This window comes from Marmota monax, unplaced genomic scaffold, assembly GCF_021218885.2.
Source record: "Marmota monax isolate L192 unplaced genomic scaffold, Marmota_monax_Labrador192_F-V1.1 WCK01_AAM20220418_F8-fsc00057, whole genome shotgun sequence".
Taxonomy (NCBI): Eukaryota; Metazoa; Chordata; class Mammalia; order Rodentia; family Sciuridae; genus Marmota; species Marmota monax.
The window spans coordinates 5,441,009-5,461,834 of NW_026693933.1; positions in this window are offsets into that span (position 1 = coordinate 5,441,009).

The window sequence follows — 20,826 nt, forward strand, 5'->3', positions numbered from 1 at the left end:
CAACTTCCCCTCTAATTTGAATTTTCATTTTTATGAAGGTACTCCAATCCCATGTCACATTGGTTCAGTATCTGAAATTATCTTCTAATATACTTGAAACTCATCTTCATCTCTTTTAATCCATATTATCATTAACCTAAATAACTTTTCTTACATTTGATTTCTTGATACTTTTGTTAATGTGTATGTATACAAATATTATGTGTATGGGTATATAGTTAGAAAATGAAATCCTTTGAGTGACATTAGAGAACCTTCAGAATCCCCCTGTATTCTAAATTACCATTAAACCTCACATGCTTTCTCTTAGCCATTCCAAGAACCTGCCTTCTCATTCTGATTATTTGCCTTTGATCATGGTACACCTGGGCCTTTCATTTTATCCTGCTGCTCTCCTTACCTTATTCACCTCTCTGTCCAAAATGTTTCACATTTCCTAACTGGTCTCTGAATATCCTGCCCTATTGTAACACATTTTTCACTCTGAAGCTTAAAGTAGTTCTTTTAACATTGCAAATCTCAAATCTGCCCCAATTTTGTTTACAACCTTTCAGTGACTTCAACCATTCCCAGGATGGAGTAAGAAATCTGTGACTTACTGAAAAGAGCATTCAGTAATATAATCACTGTTAATCTCTCCAGACTCTTCTCTCACTTCTCATTGTTCTAGATTGTTCTTCATGTTCTGGGATAGGCCATAGTACTCTTTAGGACTTATGACATGAGTCCTCTTACTACAACATTCTGTTTTATATTCAGTTCTCCAGGTAAGAAATAAATATAAAAATTTTGGAGTTGACATCCATTTTTTTTTTTTAAATAAAGAATATGGGGGGAGGGGACTGGGTTGTGGCTCAGAGGTAGAGCACTCGCCTACCATGTGTGAGGCCCTGAGTTTGGGTTTGATCCTCAATACCACATATAAATAAATAAAATAAAGATTTTTTTTTTAAAGAAGAATAAGGAACTTTCACTTTTAGGACAAGCTGGAATAATAGGAACTGAACTTCCCTTACTACTTGAAACAAAGAGAAAATGGACAAAAATACCTAAAAATTTCCCTGGCATTAGAATTTTTAAACAATCCTCAAATTTGTTCCATCACTCAATCTGTAACTGGAATTTTTGGTTCTCTAATTAGCCACCATGAATTTCTTCTGTGATCCTACATCAGAAAATTTAATTTTATGTATATTGAACGTAATTTAAATTTTTCTAAAAATGGGTCATGACTGTAAAACCTCAAAGTATAAAATTTTAGGAAAAGACACAGGAGAAAAATCTTAGTGTAGTGATTTTTGAGTTATGCAAAGATTTCTTAGCTAGGATTCTAAAGCATGATTCAGAAAATTTAAAATTCTGTATGAGACTTCATCAAAATTTAAGCATTTGCTTTTCAAATGGCATTTAAGACAAATCATAGACTAGGCAAAATTATTTTCAATTTGGATAACTGAATACTTAGGAAGTATATTTAAAATACACTAAAAGTACCATGAAAAATTAAATATAAGAAAATAAACTATCCAACAAAAGTTAGACAAATTTTTGCATAAGTTCTGCATCAAAGAAAATATTTTTATTATAATAGCACTTGAAAAAAAGCTTAACATCATTAAAGAAAAATATAAATTAAAATCATATGAGATACCATTACACAGTTATCAAATGGATAAATTTAAAAGACTGACTAAACCAAGTGCTAGCTCTTGATGCAGTGGTGCACATGTTATCTCAGAGGCTCGGGAGGCTTAGGCAGAAGGATTGCAAGTGCAAAGCCAGCCTCAGCAATTTATCGAGAACTTTTTCAAAATACAAAGGGCTGAAGATGTGGCTCAGTGATTAAGTTTTCCTGAGTTCAATTTCTGGTACCCAAAACAAAACAAAACAAAAACTACAACAACAACAACAAACAAAACAAAAAATAAAATCAAAAAACCAAAAAACCTAAGTGCTGGCAAGAATGTGTAGAGTTTAGACATCTTATACATTGCTAGTCATAATGTAAAATGTTATGACTACTAGAGAAAATAGTTCAGTAGTTTCTTAAAAAGTTAAACATGCACCTACCTTATTATCCAGTTGTTTACCCGTAGGCATTTAAGACAAATGAAAGTATATCTGTTGCACACAGATGCTTTACAGCAGCTTTACTTTTTATAGACCCAAATTGGATACAATTTAAATGCCTATCAACAGACAATTGGATAAACAACGTTATTACATCTTTACAATGAAAAACTATTCAGCAATTAAAATGGAATGGACTATTGATACACAGTACAACATGACTGAAGCAAAAAATAATTACACTGTGCAAAAGAAGAATGGCAAAAAGGAGAGTATATATTTTATGATTTCACTCATATAAAGTTCTAAAAATGCAAACTCTAATAATTTAAGTCAGGTAAGTGGTTGAAAGCGAATGAGGGCTATATGCTTGAGAGGGAGAAATTTCAAAGGGACATGAGGATATTGATGGCAGTTATAGATGTGCTTACTTTTTTTGTGTGTGAAGCTTCACAGTTGTATACAAATATCAAAATATAAAATTATATGTAGTTTATTATATATGTTACATTTCAATGAAGCTGTTTTATTTAAATAAAAGAAGAAGTATTTTTAGTAGGCAAAGCTTCTTTTGAGCTATTCTGTAGCTTTCTTGAGTTGGTGAGAGGTGCATTCACTCAGCAGACTTCTTGGTACCCAGCCCAGATGAAAAATTAATAATGGAGGGTTTGAAGAATGTGGCCTTTGGTGGCTTGAGAACAGATCTGGGTTTTTTGGATGTAGACTTGGTAATTCCCAAAATCTTAAATGTTTTTGGTATCAGATTAGCATTCTAATCTATGATTCAGGTATGCTTTTCTTGAGTTCAGTCTCCCAGTTTCGTGTACCTGCAATTCAGTAAGATTTGCTTTGAGCTCTGTTGTTTAGATCATATATGTAACATTTAATGCAGGTAGAAAATTCTAAAATTCAGTCTGTAAATGCTTTATGTGATTTTGGTAAACCTTAGGAAAGATTTCTATATAATAATTTTAATAAATCTTTTTAATGAGGCACACATACTGAGCATATTTTAATAAATATCTTGATTACATTTATTATCAGTATGAAACTTAATGCAATTCTCATCATAAACTCTGAAACAAGTTAATGCGATTCTATAATTTTGGAAGGTTGGAAAGACTCTTTTTTTGTGGTGAACAATTAAACGTAGGACCAATGGTTTTAGTAAATAGACAAAAAAATATGAAAACCACATAACCCAAGTAGTTATATAATACTAAACAAACTTTCAGAAACATATTTTTAGGGCTATATTTAGTCCAAGATATGTGAAATCAGCAGTTTTCCCATGGATTATTTTTCTGATGGCTTAATATTCTGGTGCTTACATGACTGAAATTACAGTTGGAGAGCAATATATCTGTTGCACACAGATGCTTTACAGCAGCTTTACTTGTTACAGAAACAGAAAGTTTGCTGTTTTTGCTGTTTGATGAGAATTGTTTTTGATCAATATGATGATTTTTAATATTTCTAGTGTTAGAAAGATTATTTAGTTTTTATGTAGAAAAGCATCCAAATAGTTAGTTGTTCTCTTAAAACATGTATAAAAAATTAGTGTTTTTCTTGACTGAGAAATAGTAAGAAAAATTACACACCAAACATGAAATCAAAATTATTATTACCTGGCTCACATAGACACTATTAAGTATTATCTCCTGAAAAATAAATAATGAAATTCTGTCTAAAGATTTCTAAGTAGTTGTTTATATTTGAATAACATGGCTTATATACATTCAAATTGTAACGTTAAAATGTGGTTTTATTTTATGGTTTAATTAATGCTCTTTATGCTACTTGAGAACTGGACTAGTAAGTCGTTGTTAGTGAACACAGGAACTGTTTTCTCATATATTACTATTTAATGACTTAATTGTGCAAATTAATGCTATCTTTAATTTCACATTGGCCTTTGCCAAACGTGTCTAAAGATTAGCCAATTTTACTTCCATTTGGGGAGCAGGGGTCATATGTACCTCTTCCTCTCTATTCTTTTATGCAGTTGTGGGTTGGGACTTAAACTGCCTTTCAGGGTAAGAAGATTCTAACCTCTAGGTAGACTTCCAGACTTTCTTCAAAGCAATCATTTTGTCTTAGTGGGAGGGTCATATTTCAATATCATTTTGAAGTGCCAATTCAAACATTTTATCTGTCTCTTGAAGCTTGAACCTGCTTTCAACTTTTAATTATACTTAAATATAATTAAAATATTTCATCATTGTTTTCAAGGTTTCCAAATTCTTGCTCTTTCCCTATCTCCTCTGTTTTTATATGGTATAGCAGCATCATCTAATAGATGGGTTGCAAGTCAAGTGTGTAGTTAAAATTTTTCTACACCTTTTTGCTAAATCAGTCTGCGTCCAATTAGGAGACATATATCACACTGCAATTTAAACCAGGGAAGTTTAATATACAGAATTATTAAGCTAAGACAGAAATTATGAAAATAGAAAAATAACTTTAAAAGGAATACCAGGGTTGTTTGGGAAACTAAAGGAAAAATACCGTGCAATGGGAGACCCACTTCAAATCAAGGTTCAGGGCTGGGGATGTGGCTCAAGCAGTATCGCGCTCGCCTGGCATGCGTGCGGCCCGGGTTCGATCCTCAGCACCACATACAAAAAAACAAAGATGTTGTTGTTCTCTGAAAACTAAAAAATAAATATTAAAAAAATTTCTCTCTCTCTCTCTTAAAAAAAAAAATCAAGGTTCATATATCTTTGAAAAAAAAAGTGTGATTTTACCCAATTGGATGGCCCGAGAAGTTTGCTTAGCTGACTGGTCCAGATATGGTCCATAGTCACTGAGCAGCAAGAAACAATTTGCATAGAGGGGTTGCAGTGTAGGCAAGTTGGGGCCTATAGGCTGGTGTCCAGAAAGAGTCAGGGTAGCCTTCTGGGTGTGAAGCCTGAAACATGCTGTGTCGGTATGAGAAGAGTGGTGAGAAGGGGATTGTTGGACCTGAGGTGGGCTGTGAAAGTGCTGAAGGACCTCATGCTGTGGGTACATGCTGGGCACAGTTCCACCAATGTCTTTAAACACCCTCACTGACCAACTGTGAAATGGGAGCAAGATAGAACTCAAATGCTCAGCAGAGAACCAGGAAGGGGAGTCTCTGTCATCTTGCAATGTATCTCTAGAACTATCAACTGACAATGCTTAAAGTTATGTAGTCTATAAACAAGAAATGTTTTAAGAATCTAGCTCATTTTCATGAAGCAATGAAAGATGACTTTGAAGCTCATGGGAAATAAATTGATAACAGCCAGTCACATTATATAGTAAAAAAATCCAGGGGAAAGCAATTTTAATGGTATATTGAAAGTAATATATCAAAATAATATTTCAACATTTAATCAAAGAAAATTATTAATAAGATACTTTATTTTATTACTAAGTATTTAAATTCCAATTTATATTTCACATTTACAGTGCACTTGAATTGTACTGGACACTGGGTTTTCTTCCTTTTATTTATTTATTTTTTGGTATCAAGGATTGAATCCAGGGACATCACATTCTCAGCCTTTTTTTATATTTTATTTTTATTTTGAGACAGGGACTTGCTAAATTGTTTAGGGCCTCTCTAAGTTGCTGAGGCTGGCTTTGAATTTATAATCCTCCTGCCTCAGCCTCTTGAGCCTCTGATATTACAGGCATGTGCCGCCACCTTGGTTTGGACACTAGGTTTTCATTGCAGACATTTATCTGTGTGAAAGTTTCATAAAATTTATTGTAAAAAAATAGTTTCACTTACCTAAATTATTCCAAATATGCTTAAAAATTTTAATAACTGAGAATTCAAAATAATTTTCCAGTAACATTAATTTCCATATTGATACTATTGCTTGGTAGTTTATAGTGTGAATGTATACTTTTAACATATCTTTTCTCAGCGGTGGACTCCTAGATCTCTAACTTCTTAACATCACAAACATTCTTTGTACAACTCCCTTGTGGTCGGGGTCATACATTTTATTCATCTTGAAACAGGTCTGTTAATTCTGTAATTTTGGACAGTCTACATTTATATATGTAACTTTAAAGACTCATATCCTACGTTTGTCCCTGGGGATTTAAGTTAAATGCCATAGGAAGAAACCTTTTAATCCCAAATTTAGGGGCTGCTGATCTTCCCACAGACTTTCTAATGAAGTGAATCAAGCCATTATAGAGTAGTTTAAATTCTCTGTGAAAAGTACTGTTCAAATAGTCATTAAAAAATACTTATGGAAAAAAACATTTTCCCATGGAAGTACATGAAAATTGTTGCTATCATTATAAAATCATTTGAAAGCAGCATATTATTTGCTATGCAGTCTGTCATAACTTCTTACTTTAAAAAATTATTTTGAGTACTGTGAAAGAATTGCCATTTTCTGCCCTATAATCATGAATCTTGGCATCTTTGACAATTCATCTGGTCTGAGTTGAAGTTATCCATAAATAACGCTATCCATCACATTTTTCAAGCCAGTGGCTAACATGAATAACAAGTATACTTGGATACTGGTCAACATTATGTGCTATTTTTTAGGCTAATTAAAATTTCTAACATAATAGAAATTACTTTTTTCATAAAAATGATTAAGCATATTGAATTTTAGAAATTTGGAAAGTTAAATATTATTTGATAATGTCTTTATTTCCAGCTAAGAGCTTAGTATGGTAGTTAAAAGTGGCCACAAATTATTTTACATTCTTCCCATTGAGAGAGAGTATCTGTGCCCACCTCTTGGACCTGAGTGAACTTGTGACTTCTTTGAGCAATAAAATATGATAATGTGATATTGTGTCTGTGTGCAAACTTACTTTTTAAGAAACTGTCAGTTTCTGTAAAATAGAAATATTGACTGAAATCAATTTATGTCTTTATTATGAAGAATAATTAGAGAATGCCTGAAAATCTCAAGGGAGTACCCAGTAGATTTAAGATGCTAAACTTTATTATATAATACTAATAACATAATAATATGTAAATATCACTATTATCATGTCAAATGAAAATGATTCTAATAGTGAATAAAAGATAGCAAGCAACAAGAGAGATTGTTCAGAAAGGGAGTAAATACACAATTCCTCCATTTTTAGGCAAACTTCAGCAGAGTCCAGAGTCTAGTAGAATCCCAGTCCTTGCTATTGACAGTGGTCCTAAAGATCTTGCAAAATATTATGTTAAGTAGCAAATATTGGGACACCAATGAAAATGTTCACTTTTGACCTACTTTTAAAAAAATAAATTATACATTTTGAAAGAACATATGCCTGACAGTATTAACCAGAGAGTGGAGGACTATGCAAGTTCACTAGGGTACCTAGAAATACTTAAAAGAATTTCCTGCCTAACATAGAGCTGAGTAATGAACAGGAGAAGTTAAGTTGATACAATAGTTTCTTCTCAGGGTAGTAGAGATGAGATTAGAACAATATTGTTCATAATCTGGAGGTATTTTTTTAAGCCCCTTATGCAATAGTTTTCCTCATTGCCTGCCTTTACAGTCCTCATTCCCTCCTTGTAGATGACATATCTTTGCTGCACTTTCTTATGGGCTGCACAGCCTTCTACCAGGATCATTCACCTCTTATTCCTTTTCTGACTGATGCCTAATGTTTGTTTTTCTCATCTCCAAGAAAAAGTCAAACTGGAAAATCTGTTCTGTTCCACCATGGTCCCCTTTCCTGGAGTTTCTATGGCCATGTTATGGTTTGGTTGTGAGGTGTCCCCCAAAAGCTGTGTGTAAGACAATGCAAGATGATTTAGAGGAGAAATGATTGGATTATGAGAGCCTTAAACCCATCAATGAATTAATTCCCTGATGGTAGTAACTGAAGGCAGATAGGGTGTGGCTGGAGGAAGTGGGCATGGGGGGTTCTGACTTTGGAGTATATATTTTGTACGTGGGGAGTGAATCTCTCTCTCTTCTTCCTGATCATCATGGAATGATGCTTCTTTTCACCACACTCTTCTGCCAGAATGTTCAGCCTCACTGCAAGCCCTGAGAAATGGACTGAAGCCACTGAAACCATTAGCCCCCAAATAAATTTTCCTCTTCACAATTGTTCTGGTCAAGTCTTTTAATCAGCAAGAAGCTGACTAAAGCTGTGGCTACCTCAACTTTGCTTAATCTAACACCTGCATCATTATTCTGAAAACATGAGTGCACTTTTTTGTTTCTTCTCCTAGATTGTAAGTGCCTTGAGGGAAGGTGCTGTTTTATTTTTATTAGTATGTACAGTACTTGGTAAAACAGGAGGTACTAAGAAAATATTTGATGAATTAATGAAAAAAGAGACATCTAAAGCCAGCGGATCAACCCACTGAAGTCTGTTTGAAGAAAAAAGAGCATGCTGCCCCAGGCCAGGGATCTCTGACCTATGATTTCCATTCTCCTTTCTCCAATTACCTTTCAGAGCTGGTTAAGTTTTATATATACATGTGTATTTTTCCTTTCTTCATGTTTACTTCAGCTTTTGTATTTCCATATCCATCTACTTTACATCACATATTATTTAAGAGCTTGTATTATCTCTATGTTAAGTATTGACCTGTTTTTCTTTTATAACCTAAAAGATGAAATTTTCATTGCGAGCATGGATGTTCTCTTAACACAAATTAAGACCACATCACACTCTATAGTATTCCAAAAAGGAAGGTGACCTGTTTTCAAAGGTAATAAATAGCTTTAACAACAAAGGATGTAAACACCTCATGAAACAAAAAGTCTATAGTCATATGCATGACTTGTGGCTAAACATTTCAACAGGATCAATCTTTGTTTCTTTGATCTTGAGGTTTTTACTTTTGAATGTCCACACCTGGCATCTGCAGTAAAATACAGAGCATCTGGATTACAGAATACAAATAACATCCATTCAGGCAAATCTCTAAGAATAATTGCTTGGAAATAATTGATTTCGATTGTAGTAGAAATTTTCTCTGATTTGGAGAGGTCAACTTTTAACTTTGTTGTTGTTTGTTGATGGACATATTATTTCTCCTTTCTCGGTACTAAACAGAATTCTTTTTACTAATTTCAATATCATTTTAATGCTAAACATCATTAAACTAGTACACTTAGTAAAAACAACTACTGTTTTTCTTCTTTGAAGTTCAACATTCTGCTTCAAATGATTTAGAAACCCTGAGAGAATGATTTAATACATTTTCCTTATGCTATTTATTGTTTGTGACTTTTAGGTATCTTGAAAGAATGTAAAAACTTGAAACAAAACAAATTTTTTTTTCCTCAATTTTATACCATCATAACTTCCTTTTTTTCCAAATAGAAAAATGGAAATAGAAATAGGAAGAAGTGCAGCATTAGCAAGAAACAGGGAATGGAAAACATTAATTTACAATGTAAAATTGAGTAATGTAGAAATTTAAATACAAAGTGTATCTGTATAATTGGAGGCAAATATTCTGGTATGGACTTTTTATTAAATAGACAACCATATGAGTTTGTGCTCCAAGAAAACTTGTATATCATGCTTTCTTTACATAGATTGTTAAATTTATTTTTAGATATAATTAAACTGAGTTGCAAAAGCAACTTATATAATATGTTTTAGGTTGTTTAAATTGTTTAAATTTTAGGTTGTTTAAATTTAAATTGTTCTAATTGGTTATTGTGAATGCACATATAAATAATGCAATGGGGTTATGGATTTTATTTTTGTCATAATATGGCTATTGTTTAAGCATGTGAAGAAAATATATTCAAAGCGAAGACTTGTACAATTAAAACCAATTCATTCAGACAATGCTTTAGCTCCTGCTAATTTTTGCCCTATTTCTATTCATCTAAATATCCAGATGTTTGATGTTACAAGTGATTGTATGAAAGCTCTGATCTGAAATCCTATGGCTTACTGGATTACCCTTTACCCACATGGTTTAAATTAATAATAAAAAAATGAACCAGGGCAATCTTGCAACAAAAGAACAAGACTTTATTGTATAACAGAATTGCAGATGTGGAAAGGTGCTCATAATGCAGACAGAATATTTCTGTTTCATAGAGCATCTGGAATGCCACAGAATCCTAAGTTATCAGGAGCTAATATTAGACAGCCTTGGCTTGTGATTAATTTAATATTCAGAGAGACTTTTTTTTTGAAAAGCCCTGTGCCATTCATCATCATAATGTCATTTCTGCGATCCTAAAATGATTTACAAAGTCAACTTCCCCCCCCCCCCCCAATTTCTAAAATAATATTAAGACATCAAAAGTTTCAGATACAAACTTCAAAGGGCAGCCAAATAAGAGATTTCTGGCTAAGACAGTTTAGATCATTTAATATCCTTTGGTTTTCCTAGGATTAAATTACAGCCTATAGAATTCTTGGAATCTAGCTAAGGAAGTATTATATAATATAACATGGCAATTTTGGGGAGGCTGGCAAAGACTACACAGGAAAGGAGATGCCTTCCATCTTTTCAATTTATCAATCTTTCAGTGAGTGCTTGTGAAATATTAGAGGTCGGAGAAGTTATCTCAGTGTGCATAACAAGCTTTGATAACCAGAGAAATGTTTGCATATAAACTCAGGATGACATTCATTTGGGGACACTTGCTTTCTATTTTCTGGTCATCACATTTTAGTGAAACTTGGATCCAAGTAGTGAATGGATGTCTGATTAATGAGTATCTGAGGGGGAACAGACACCAAGACCCCATTCTGGGACAGCCACAAAGAGAAATACTTCAAACCAATGTGGTTTGCTAGGACAGTGGTGACTTCTGTTTGCTTTTGTAGCAGTATGACATGGAATGCAAAAATCACCAGACACATCATCCTGGCTGCTGGAATAATCCTGTGTGGAACTGCCAGGTTATTTGGAGGAAGCACCATTTTTCTAAAAGAATGACATTCAGCTTGAAATTAAACTGATAATAAAAAAGTAAAGCTCTGTGAATAAGTTTTAGTGTTCTAACTAAACCAAAATAGAAGTGATTGTTGCAAGAAACATCCTGTTACAGAGGCGCTTCCTCTGCTAACACATATGCTGTCAGAAAGGTGAACATGTTACAGGTTGTATAAAAGAAACCTGATGTGTGTGCATGAGAGTGTGCATTTGTCTCCAAAATTGGTGACCCCAGGTTTCACTATTGGTTTGATAATCAGGTTTGTTTCTAGGTCTTAAGTTAAAAGTAAATCATACACGCAATTTGTACCAATGTTCTCATGATTTAGAGAGAGAGAATATATAGAAATTATAGGAAAAATTTATAGAAAATAATTTTCACAGTTTTGATTAAGATTAAGTATGTATTTGCTATTCTTAATTACAATATCTTGTGCCTGTGCACAAAAGTTTTAGTAACTTTAAGTCTGATAAGTATGATTTAAATTTATTAAGTATGAAATGTACTTCAATATTTAATGCATCTAAACCATAGTCTTATGAAACCAGAATTCACTTTGTAGGTATATTTCAGTTTGGCATAACTAAATAGATTCAAGCTCTTGTTAGATCAAGCTACAATTTATTCTGTTTTTAAGATCCTCCCAGTATATTTTCACTTTTAATTTTAAATTCAAATATGTTAATTTATCAGAATGTGGCTACTCTTTATTGGTTTTAAAGGGATGGGACATTATTCAGCTTTAGCCTGAAGCCTTGCATAAATTGCTCTAAGTCACTTTTTGGTGTTCATTTATTTCCCTTCCACCCTCCTGTGTAATTCTACAATAAAGAAAAGCAAAACAGCACAGAGGTGCAGTAGGCATGATGATGATGCCAGCAGCACTTTTCACCTTCTTTTCATAGTACTTTGTCCTCATTATAAAAATAGATGAAAGCTAGTAAACAGGTTTTAGGAAAAGCATAGAGACACAAGATTAGAAAGAGGATTGACAGGTGATGTATGTCAAAACAGATTGAAAGATTCAAAAAAGAAAAGGGGCAACATAGCTATGGTTTGAGTTTTGTCTGAAAGCATTCAAACCATGGTGCTAGAACAACTGTGGATAAATAAAAGTGCAGATAGAACTGAGAGTGGCTTCAGAGAGTTCATCAACTATAAAATGTTATCCCTTTGTCTTGAGGCAGATTCTTTTTCCACCAGTTTATTATGTATCTGCCAGCATCTAGATTATTTTATTTTAATAATTGTTTTACTCTTCTCTTTAGATCACACAGTAATACTTAGCACGGTGAGTAGGTATACAAGGTAAATAAAGATGTCCTATCAGGGATTATGGCCAAGTGGAAAGTATTCATTCTTTATAAATGTACACTTGGTACCAAAATTCTATTGACTTATTGCTACCAGGGAGTATAAGGCCTGTGTCACTATGGTAACTCCTTATCACATCAACAAAGAAACCAAAATTTCATTTCCCCATTATTTAAAAAATACTTAGAAAAAGTCAAAATTAAATATAAAAACTTAGTATTATGTAATTTATTCCAGGTGTCTTCAAATTAAGGGGAAAGCTCTTTGTCAAGGGGCTCCTTAAAAAATGGTTAAAAACTATATTTCCACACCATCTCACAAGCAGTCAGGCTACAATAGTTTCCTGCAAATAGAAGAGAAAAGTCTTACTACATTCTACCTAACAATCAAATATTTGCATCTGACATACATGTATTTGTCGGCAAATATTCAATTCTGAGACATAATCTAAATGGAATTCAGACAACTGACGATGTATTTCTAGGGCAGAATCTATAAAATCAGAGGACTTAGAATCGTGCTTAAAACTACCTCAGTGTAATTCCTGGATTTGCCATTTTGCTTTAATAACATTGGTAAGATTCTTTGAAAAATGTTGACGACTCCGTACTTCATATACTATCTTGATTCTAACATCTCTCAGTGGTGCATTAGAGCCAAATGTAAAGAGAACCAACAAAGTGAGAAGAACTGATGGAATTGAGGAAAGACAGGGGCTTACTTCTCTCCCCTGGAAATGCACCGTCTTGCAGGTCCACACTGGTGGTGTTGTCTTCTAGACACATCCCTGCTGACACATGTCGTGTTCTGCCCTGCTGGAGCTCTCAGTCAGTCTCCCCTATAATTGGAGTTTTCACTTTTAAGAGTGGCTGTCCTCCTGCTCTTCCAAGTGATTTAGTGGTCAGTCATTATTTGGGAGCCAAGGATATCTATAGCTGCAATGTCTAGAAAACACACACTTTCGGGATTTCATGAATCATAATAGCAAGGTTTTAGCTTTGTTTTTTGAAGAGATTGAACAATTTCTATGTAGTATTTAAATTACTTTAAAGGTGATATATTTTGGCTTGGAACCCTCTACAGATACTGCCAATTAGTTTTGAAAATTAAATTTCTATTTTAACATGCTCTAAGAAACATTAGGTTTTTAATTTTTTTTCTTTTTTCTTTTGGTACCAGGGATTGAACTCAGGGGCACTTGACAACTGAGCCACATCCCCATCCCTATTTTGTATTTTATTTAGAGACAGGGTCTCACTGATTTTCTTATCACCTCGCTCTTGTTGAGGCTGGCTTTGAACTTCTGATCTGCCTGCTTCAGCCGCCAGAGCCTCTGGATTACAGGCGTGTGCCACTATGTCCGGCAGATTTTTAACTTTTTTTGTTCATGTCAATTGTATGTTATAGAACCATATTGAATGGGATATATGATTAAGTGGTATCATTTGCTAAGTATAGCATTTTATTCTTTACATGTATGGCTTGGTCAAATCTGCATGTATGTAAGTATATGTATGTGTGAGTATATATATGCATGTATACACACATGAACATGTATGTACATATTTCTGTATAACTTATATAGAAATTTTCTCTAACTTAAAGATATGTTTTCAGGGCAATATTTTGGACAACCTAATTGTCTTGGTGTCTACTAGTCAGAGCTTCTAATATGTTCTTTAGGCTTTTGATAGAGTTGAAAAATATTAGAACATAAACGAATAAAGATGATAATGCTAAGCTGTGTATCACAAAAACATAGTAGTAGTACGGTAGGCAAGTGTTCAGTGGATGGGAAATTTTCCCAAGAAAGAATTCTGAAATAAAAAGAAGGTGATCAGGAATCGATGCATTTATTTATACCTTATTACCAGCACACTGTGTCCCTTTCTTAATTTATCTGAAAATAATTATTATGTGATGCTTAGTTTTTTAAGCATGGTTCTCTCGTCAGCGATAGTCACTCTCCCCTCTTCCTTCATCAACTCAATGTGTCGCTAGAGCGTCTTCTCATTCTTCTGTGCAGGTTCACTTGTTCCTCTTTGTTAACTTCATCCTCAAGGCACTGCACTTACTGCTTCTATGTGTGTGTTCCATGGCAGTCACTAAATTATGCAAAAGATTTTTGTTGCTGTGGTTGAACAGCAGGTATTAAAATCTCTTTCCAGGCACTCTGCATGTTAGAAAGTCTGCCCAGATGGGAGAACTGAGAAGGAGAAGTATGTTCTTATAGGTCTGTACTTTCAGTTTGAGTGTCTAATGAGGTAGAGTAGCAAAAGAATTAATTTGGAAATCAGGATTTCTGAGCTAGAGAACTGGATGTGTTACCATTACGTGCTATTAAACAAGCCTATAATTTTTTTTGGCCTCACTTACCTCCTCTATAAAATAAAAGGATTTAGTTATATGGTCATGGATCCATGGATTATAAAATTAATTCTATTATTTCAGGAATAATTTCTCAAGGAATTGAACATCTGTTACCTATTCATCTGGTGGATCAGGAACTTATTTAAACTCATTTGTAAACTGTGAATCAATGGGCTCAGACAGGACTCCCCAAGGTTATCTATTGAATTCATTTATGAGAATTCTGAACTCACTAGAAAATGTAACCACTGAAAATTTCAAGATTCATGAATAGACTATATTTATATTTTTAAATACCATAAATAAAATTATGTTATCATATATTATGGTATCTTAATGTTATTATATTTCAGTAACTATCAGAAACAAACCTTCTTGGAATCCTTCCAATTCACTTCCTTGTTTTAAAGTTCTCAAAATGTACAAGGAACTACTTGCTCATGTAACAATTATTTTAGAGAGGGTTTTATGTAACAACTATTTATTCTTATTGATCCACTTTATGAAGGCATACCCCAGTTCATTCTTCCTTAGCATAGTTGTTTCTTTCACTGCATTTACCAATTTGAAGAAAATTCAGTGAAGCTAAAATGAACGTTCTGCTTAATTGTTACTCAGTGTGTTTCACTGTATCACAGGACATAAAACAGAAATATGATCTCCTTAATCTTGATTCTATTTTCTACATGTTCCATAACTTACACCATCAATACAACCAAAGCAGCTGAAAGTTAGGAAACTGTGGGACTTGTCTTCAAATCCCTTTGCACTTAGGTAGTGGGTGTGAAAACAGAAATGCAAGAAACAGAACATGTGTGATATATGAATCAAAGTGTAGAGGCTATTTGGTGTGAAACAATGTGATCCTTGTAGCTCCTGCTAATGCATCATTCGGCAAATGTCTGAAGAGGACAGAGCTTTGAATGGCAAAAACAGCCTCCTGGAAATAGACCCTACATTCAGTCCTTTGCCTGAAATTTTACTGGATGAAAACAAAGGAATATCTTTCTCTTCTGAACTTAAAATAGGTGTCTGAGGTTGGATACATAACGAATACATGGAAATGAATTTGTTCACATCATTATTGTTTTTCCGAAAAGCTAGTTTCTCTCCATTTCAGTGAAAATTCTCAACCAGCCAAGGTGTCACATATCGCACGTGGAAGCAGGAATAAATGTGGCTGAGGCATATTTTCTAAAGGTTGTAACATAACTGACTTTGCTGACCTTGGACTCAAAAATACAATTATAAGAATTAGGTAGAGTTCACCCAGACCAAACATCTGAATATCTATCAAAACTTGAGAGACTTTCACATTTAGGACTTTAGGAAGGTAATAATTGATGAGAATGATATTAACCATACAGATTTCTACTCAGTCCATCTAAATATTATTATGTAGCAAATTTCAGAAGAAATACTACAGATCTTGAGTAATTCTGTCCAGAAACTGGTGAAAACAGACATGGGTAAGAGAGAGTATAAGTGAGAGAATTATACAGATCTGGCCTTCAGCTAACTGTGATATTTTTCTGTATGTTCCCAGCTTTTCTTATCTGTTTCACTTGAATGCCTACTTTATCTTTGTTTCAGTGGCCTTGTTTTTATTTGCAGAAAATTCAGACTCTAGTACTATAATTGGCTCTGAGGTCTCCAAATATTGATTAATATCATTACTACGAAAATTTTACTTTTTTTTTTCTCAATAAGTCTGCCGAGTACCATGAGTGGTTCATTGTTGAAACATTGACTTCACTCCCTGTGTTTAGTACTGTGGTCAACTTCCCAACCAGATTGTCCACCGCCTGCTCAGCTTTGCAGTCAGTGAGAAGAGTCAGGGGTGAGAGTGTTCCACTCTTCATGGTTAGCTCTAGATTTGAAAGTGGGTCCTCCCTGGATGGTCCTCATGACATTAACTATGAAATTTGGTTAAATGAGCCCTAACTCTCCATCCTCCCACATTCTAAACCCCACCTAGAGAATTTCAGATATGTCACCACAGAACAGTTTTGCCTCTGGTCCAAACACAACCTCCTTCCCCAGAGCCAGGCCTATGGATTACTGAGTTCAGACCTGTTTACATCATTTTGGCAGTTGCTTCACTTTCTGTTTTCTGTGGATGTTTGGCCTGTGTTTTCTGCTGTTTGGTGGAGTCTTTTCAGTTTTCCCTGCCTTGCCTTCTGAGTCCACAAACTGGTTTCAGAGCAGGGCAGGTGGCAGATGCTCTGTTGGAATTTTTTTCTTTCTTTCTCTTATAGAGTATTTGAACTTGTTGTCTATCTAATGCTGAAGTTATGGTCTTGTGTGGATTAATTCTTACACTTCTTGATTTTACTCTTTTGAATGACTGAAGAGAATATTTGAAAATTATTGTTATTGCTTTAAACCTCTAGAACTTGTATTTTAATAAGGACATACCAACTTTAAGCATTATAGAAGTACTGCATGATGTGTCATGAAGGCAAAGTTTAAGCACTCCATCTAGAATACATCAGCTCATTCGATAATCAAATTTTAATTTTCTTCTATTTAGGGACAAACGTTTTGAGGACTGATTGGTGTAATACATGAGACATTTGTAAACTGTTTTGACTTCATAATTTGCACTCCTCATTGGTATTACCCATAATAACAATGTGTATTCTGCTTCTCACTCTGGGTAAGTCTAAGACCAGATTCTTTTTCACAGAGTAATATACTTTTCTATTAGGCTTTTCAATGGAAAAAATTTAAAGATACCAAAGGTGGTGTGACATTTATATATATATATATATATATATATATATATATATATATATATACACACACATATATATGTAAATATGCATATATATACATATTAAAAATGCTTTTATGAATATAATAAAAGTCCTTAGCTGTTAAAATGTCTCCGGTTTTTAATCTCAGGATTTACCTCTGAGAAGCTATACATTTTGAAGTTAGACATTTGTAAGATTTCTTGGATTATTTTTTGGAACATATTATGTAGAACATGAGCAAAGAAACAAAAATAATTAATGGGTGTTTCTTGTACCATCTTAAGAAAATGAATTTATATTAACTGATGGCTAATATAACAAATTCTAAAATAAGATATGATTCTAACATGACAATATATTAATCTCAATAATCTGATGTCAGGTGCTTTTAAATATAATAAAATGGTGAGAAGATGTAGAAGAGAAAAGTATAACTATTTCATTTTCATGTATTTAATTTAAAATTTATGCTAAAGTAAGAATAGAATTAAAAATAAATTGTTCCATTATTTTGACTATATGTCTGTAAGTTTGGTTTTACTACAAGAACCTCAAGACCTTCATAAAATTTCTACTTTATTACTGTAACATGTGATCATATTTATATGTAATATATTATGCAACCACAAGCTAATTAACATTTTTGTGGAAAAAACATTAAAGTATAATAGTTATTAATATATTATAACATTATAGCACTTATGATAGTATAGTTCATAAAACATATAGATATGTTTTAATCATAACATTTTTCACTATGGTCTGTTTCCTCTGTAATGAGCTACATACTTATCAGTATTACCCACCTGACTTGAGTTCTTTGAGTATACAAACTGTATGCCTATGTTTAGTTCAGTGTTCTGCACACAGATATTCTCTGAATTTCTGTTCCTTAAAGTACTTTCCCTAGCATATATGTTTCTTGACATAGTAATGATTTTTCTCTTCTCCAAAACGTGTTCTGTATCAAAAATATTTTGTAACTCCTAGGTTTAGGAGGATTCTTTTTGGCAGGACATCTCATCTCGGGCCCTGGCTTAGCTTATGTGTGTTGTGAATTCCCTCGTGGGATTTATAGTATAAGGGTTTACATTAATTTATTCTTGAATTCTTGCCTCAGTAATTTGATTTTAGCTTTTTCTAACAATGTTCCTATTTTCTCAGACTTAAAGAGTAAACAAGAAGGCAGAGTCTTCTCCTTAGAGTTCTCCTTTGACATAGAATTCTTTCTCAAGAAATGTCTCCTAGGAATATCTACTACTCTGCTCTTAACCTTTTAAAAATCAATATTATGTATATTATAATATATACTTCTTCCTTCCAATGCTTCTGTTTTCACAGCTGTTTATAGATACACAGATTTCCAACTATCACTATGAAGGCTAACACCAAGTACTTATTACATACCTATATGCTAATTGATGAAAATTAAGTTTACTAAATAGTAGCAAGTCAAAATTGTCCAATCCTATCTGTCTTTGACACTACTTTCATCCTAATTTTATTTTACACTATTTATCATTTCATTCCTGAATTTCCACTAAGCATAACATTTACACATGGGATTATTTCTTTGGATGTGTATTTTCTTTTAAGTTTCCAGTCACTGCAGAATTACAGGAATGCTAGAAAATTAAGGGTTTGATTATTTTGGTGCCTGATCATGTTAGGAAATAATTTTGTGTTCCAAAACCAAGCTTGGCCAAGAGCAGAGACAAATTGCGTGGCTTATTTGGAATCTTGAAATTCCCACAAAGAGATTGTTGCTGGAAAATGATGGAGAACAAAAAGTAGAGGCACTGGACCAAGAAGATACTTCATCACCAGAGAGAGAGAAACAGGCTCCAAACAGTGGCCGTCCATGGAGAGTTGTTGATGGCCGTTGTGTCAAAGTTCTCACTCCTAGTCTTCACTGACAGGGAGCTGGCATGTATCACCGCTGTGTCAGGAAATGTGTTTTTAACATTTGAGAGGTGAGAAGAGAGTCAGGAAGGAGACTTTGGGACCTTTTAAATGATTACACAAGTTAAGCCAGATACTTATTCTATAGAAATAGTCATATAGAGTTGTAAGCAGGAAAATCTGGCTCCACTCCTTTATATTCTCTGAAGGGCTTAACATTTCATCTTATTTTATCCAGCAACAATAATGTGTTTCACCTGCATTTAGCATTATGCAGTAGATATTTAGTGGGATTAAAAAATTGTGACTTTAGGCTCTGATCTATCCACTAATAATTATAAAAAACCTTCATAATTGCTATTTTGTAATTAGTTTTGATCTCATTGGCAGAATCTGACCAGTCCAAAAAGCAAACTGTACTTTTACCCTTTCTTTCTTCAATCAACAGTTTTGTGGAATAAAAAAAAAAATGATCTATACTGTTGAGGTTGAGTGTTATTTCAAATTTTGTTTCTAAATACTACAAAAATTAAAATTGCTTTGGAATTGGGATAGACCTTTGTTTTTGCGCAGTAATTTTGACTTCTTTCTCAGTGAGGGGTTATGGGGTCAGTACGATAATCCCTCACACTCCCTTCCCATGCTGTGCTCAGGATATAAACAAGAAGGGTGCGCTGATTCAGGGAAAGAGTGATGTCTACTGGGCTGCTGCCTGCTTTGCCCCTTCTGGGCCTCTGAAGTCAGTACCCACGATTTTAATTGGTTAGAACAGGCTGGAGAACGCTTCCTCCCACAGAATGAAGGCAACACATGATAGAAGAGTTTATAAATTTGACAAAAGACTGGACATGATGAATTTAATTTATAAGATGTAGTTTTCTAAACAGCCAAATTCCAGTTTTAAGTTAAGAACAAAACAGAACAACAAGTCAACTGATGTTTGCTACCTGCTCACCTCCTGAAATTCTGGTGGGGGCCCACTGTCACACAGGCCCACTCTGATCACCATCCTGGCTTTGGGTCTTCGCATCCCTGGTGGGTGTTGGCCCACTGTATTCACAAACCCATATCCTACCAATCAGTTCCTTGAACGGGAGCCTATATTCTCATTGCCCAGAGCTTTGTTTGTGTCTCCAATTGTTCAAACGCCATCTGTGAAACTTTCAGCTGTTGTGCCTCTATTTCTACTGGCTCCAGTTATTTCTCTTCCTATTTACTATGGCAGAAATAAGTAAAAATTTTGAAAAACAGATGTTTTTTCAGTGTTAATGATTCCGATATTAGTCAAAATCTCGCTACTCCAAAAGGTCTTCTTTTCTTACTAGGGTTTAATGGGATTTTGTTGGCTGAGAGATGCAGAAAAATTTAGGCGGAGAAAAGATACGATGTTAATTTGGGCTGCCAGTAGAGTTCAGTGGTGGAGTGTGTACAGTTTAGTATGCCCAGGTCCCTAGTTTGATCCCTAAAACCTTTCCATTATGCTTCCTCCAAAAGAGTTAATTTGCATATTATCAGAGGACAATGTCTTTCTTTTTTTT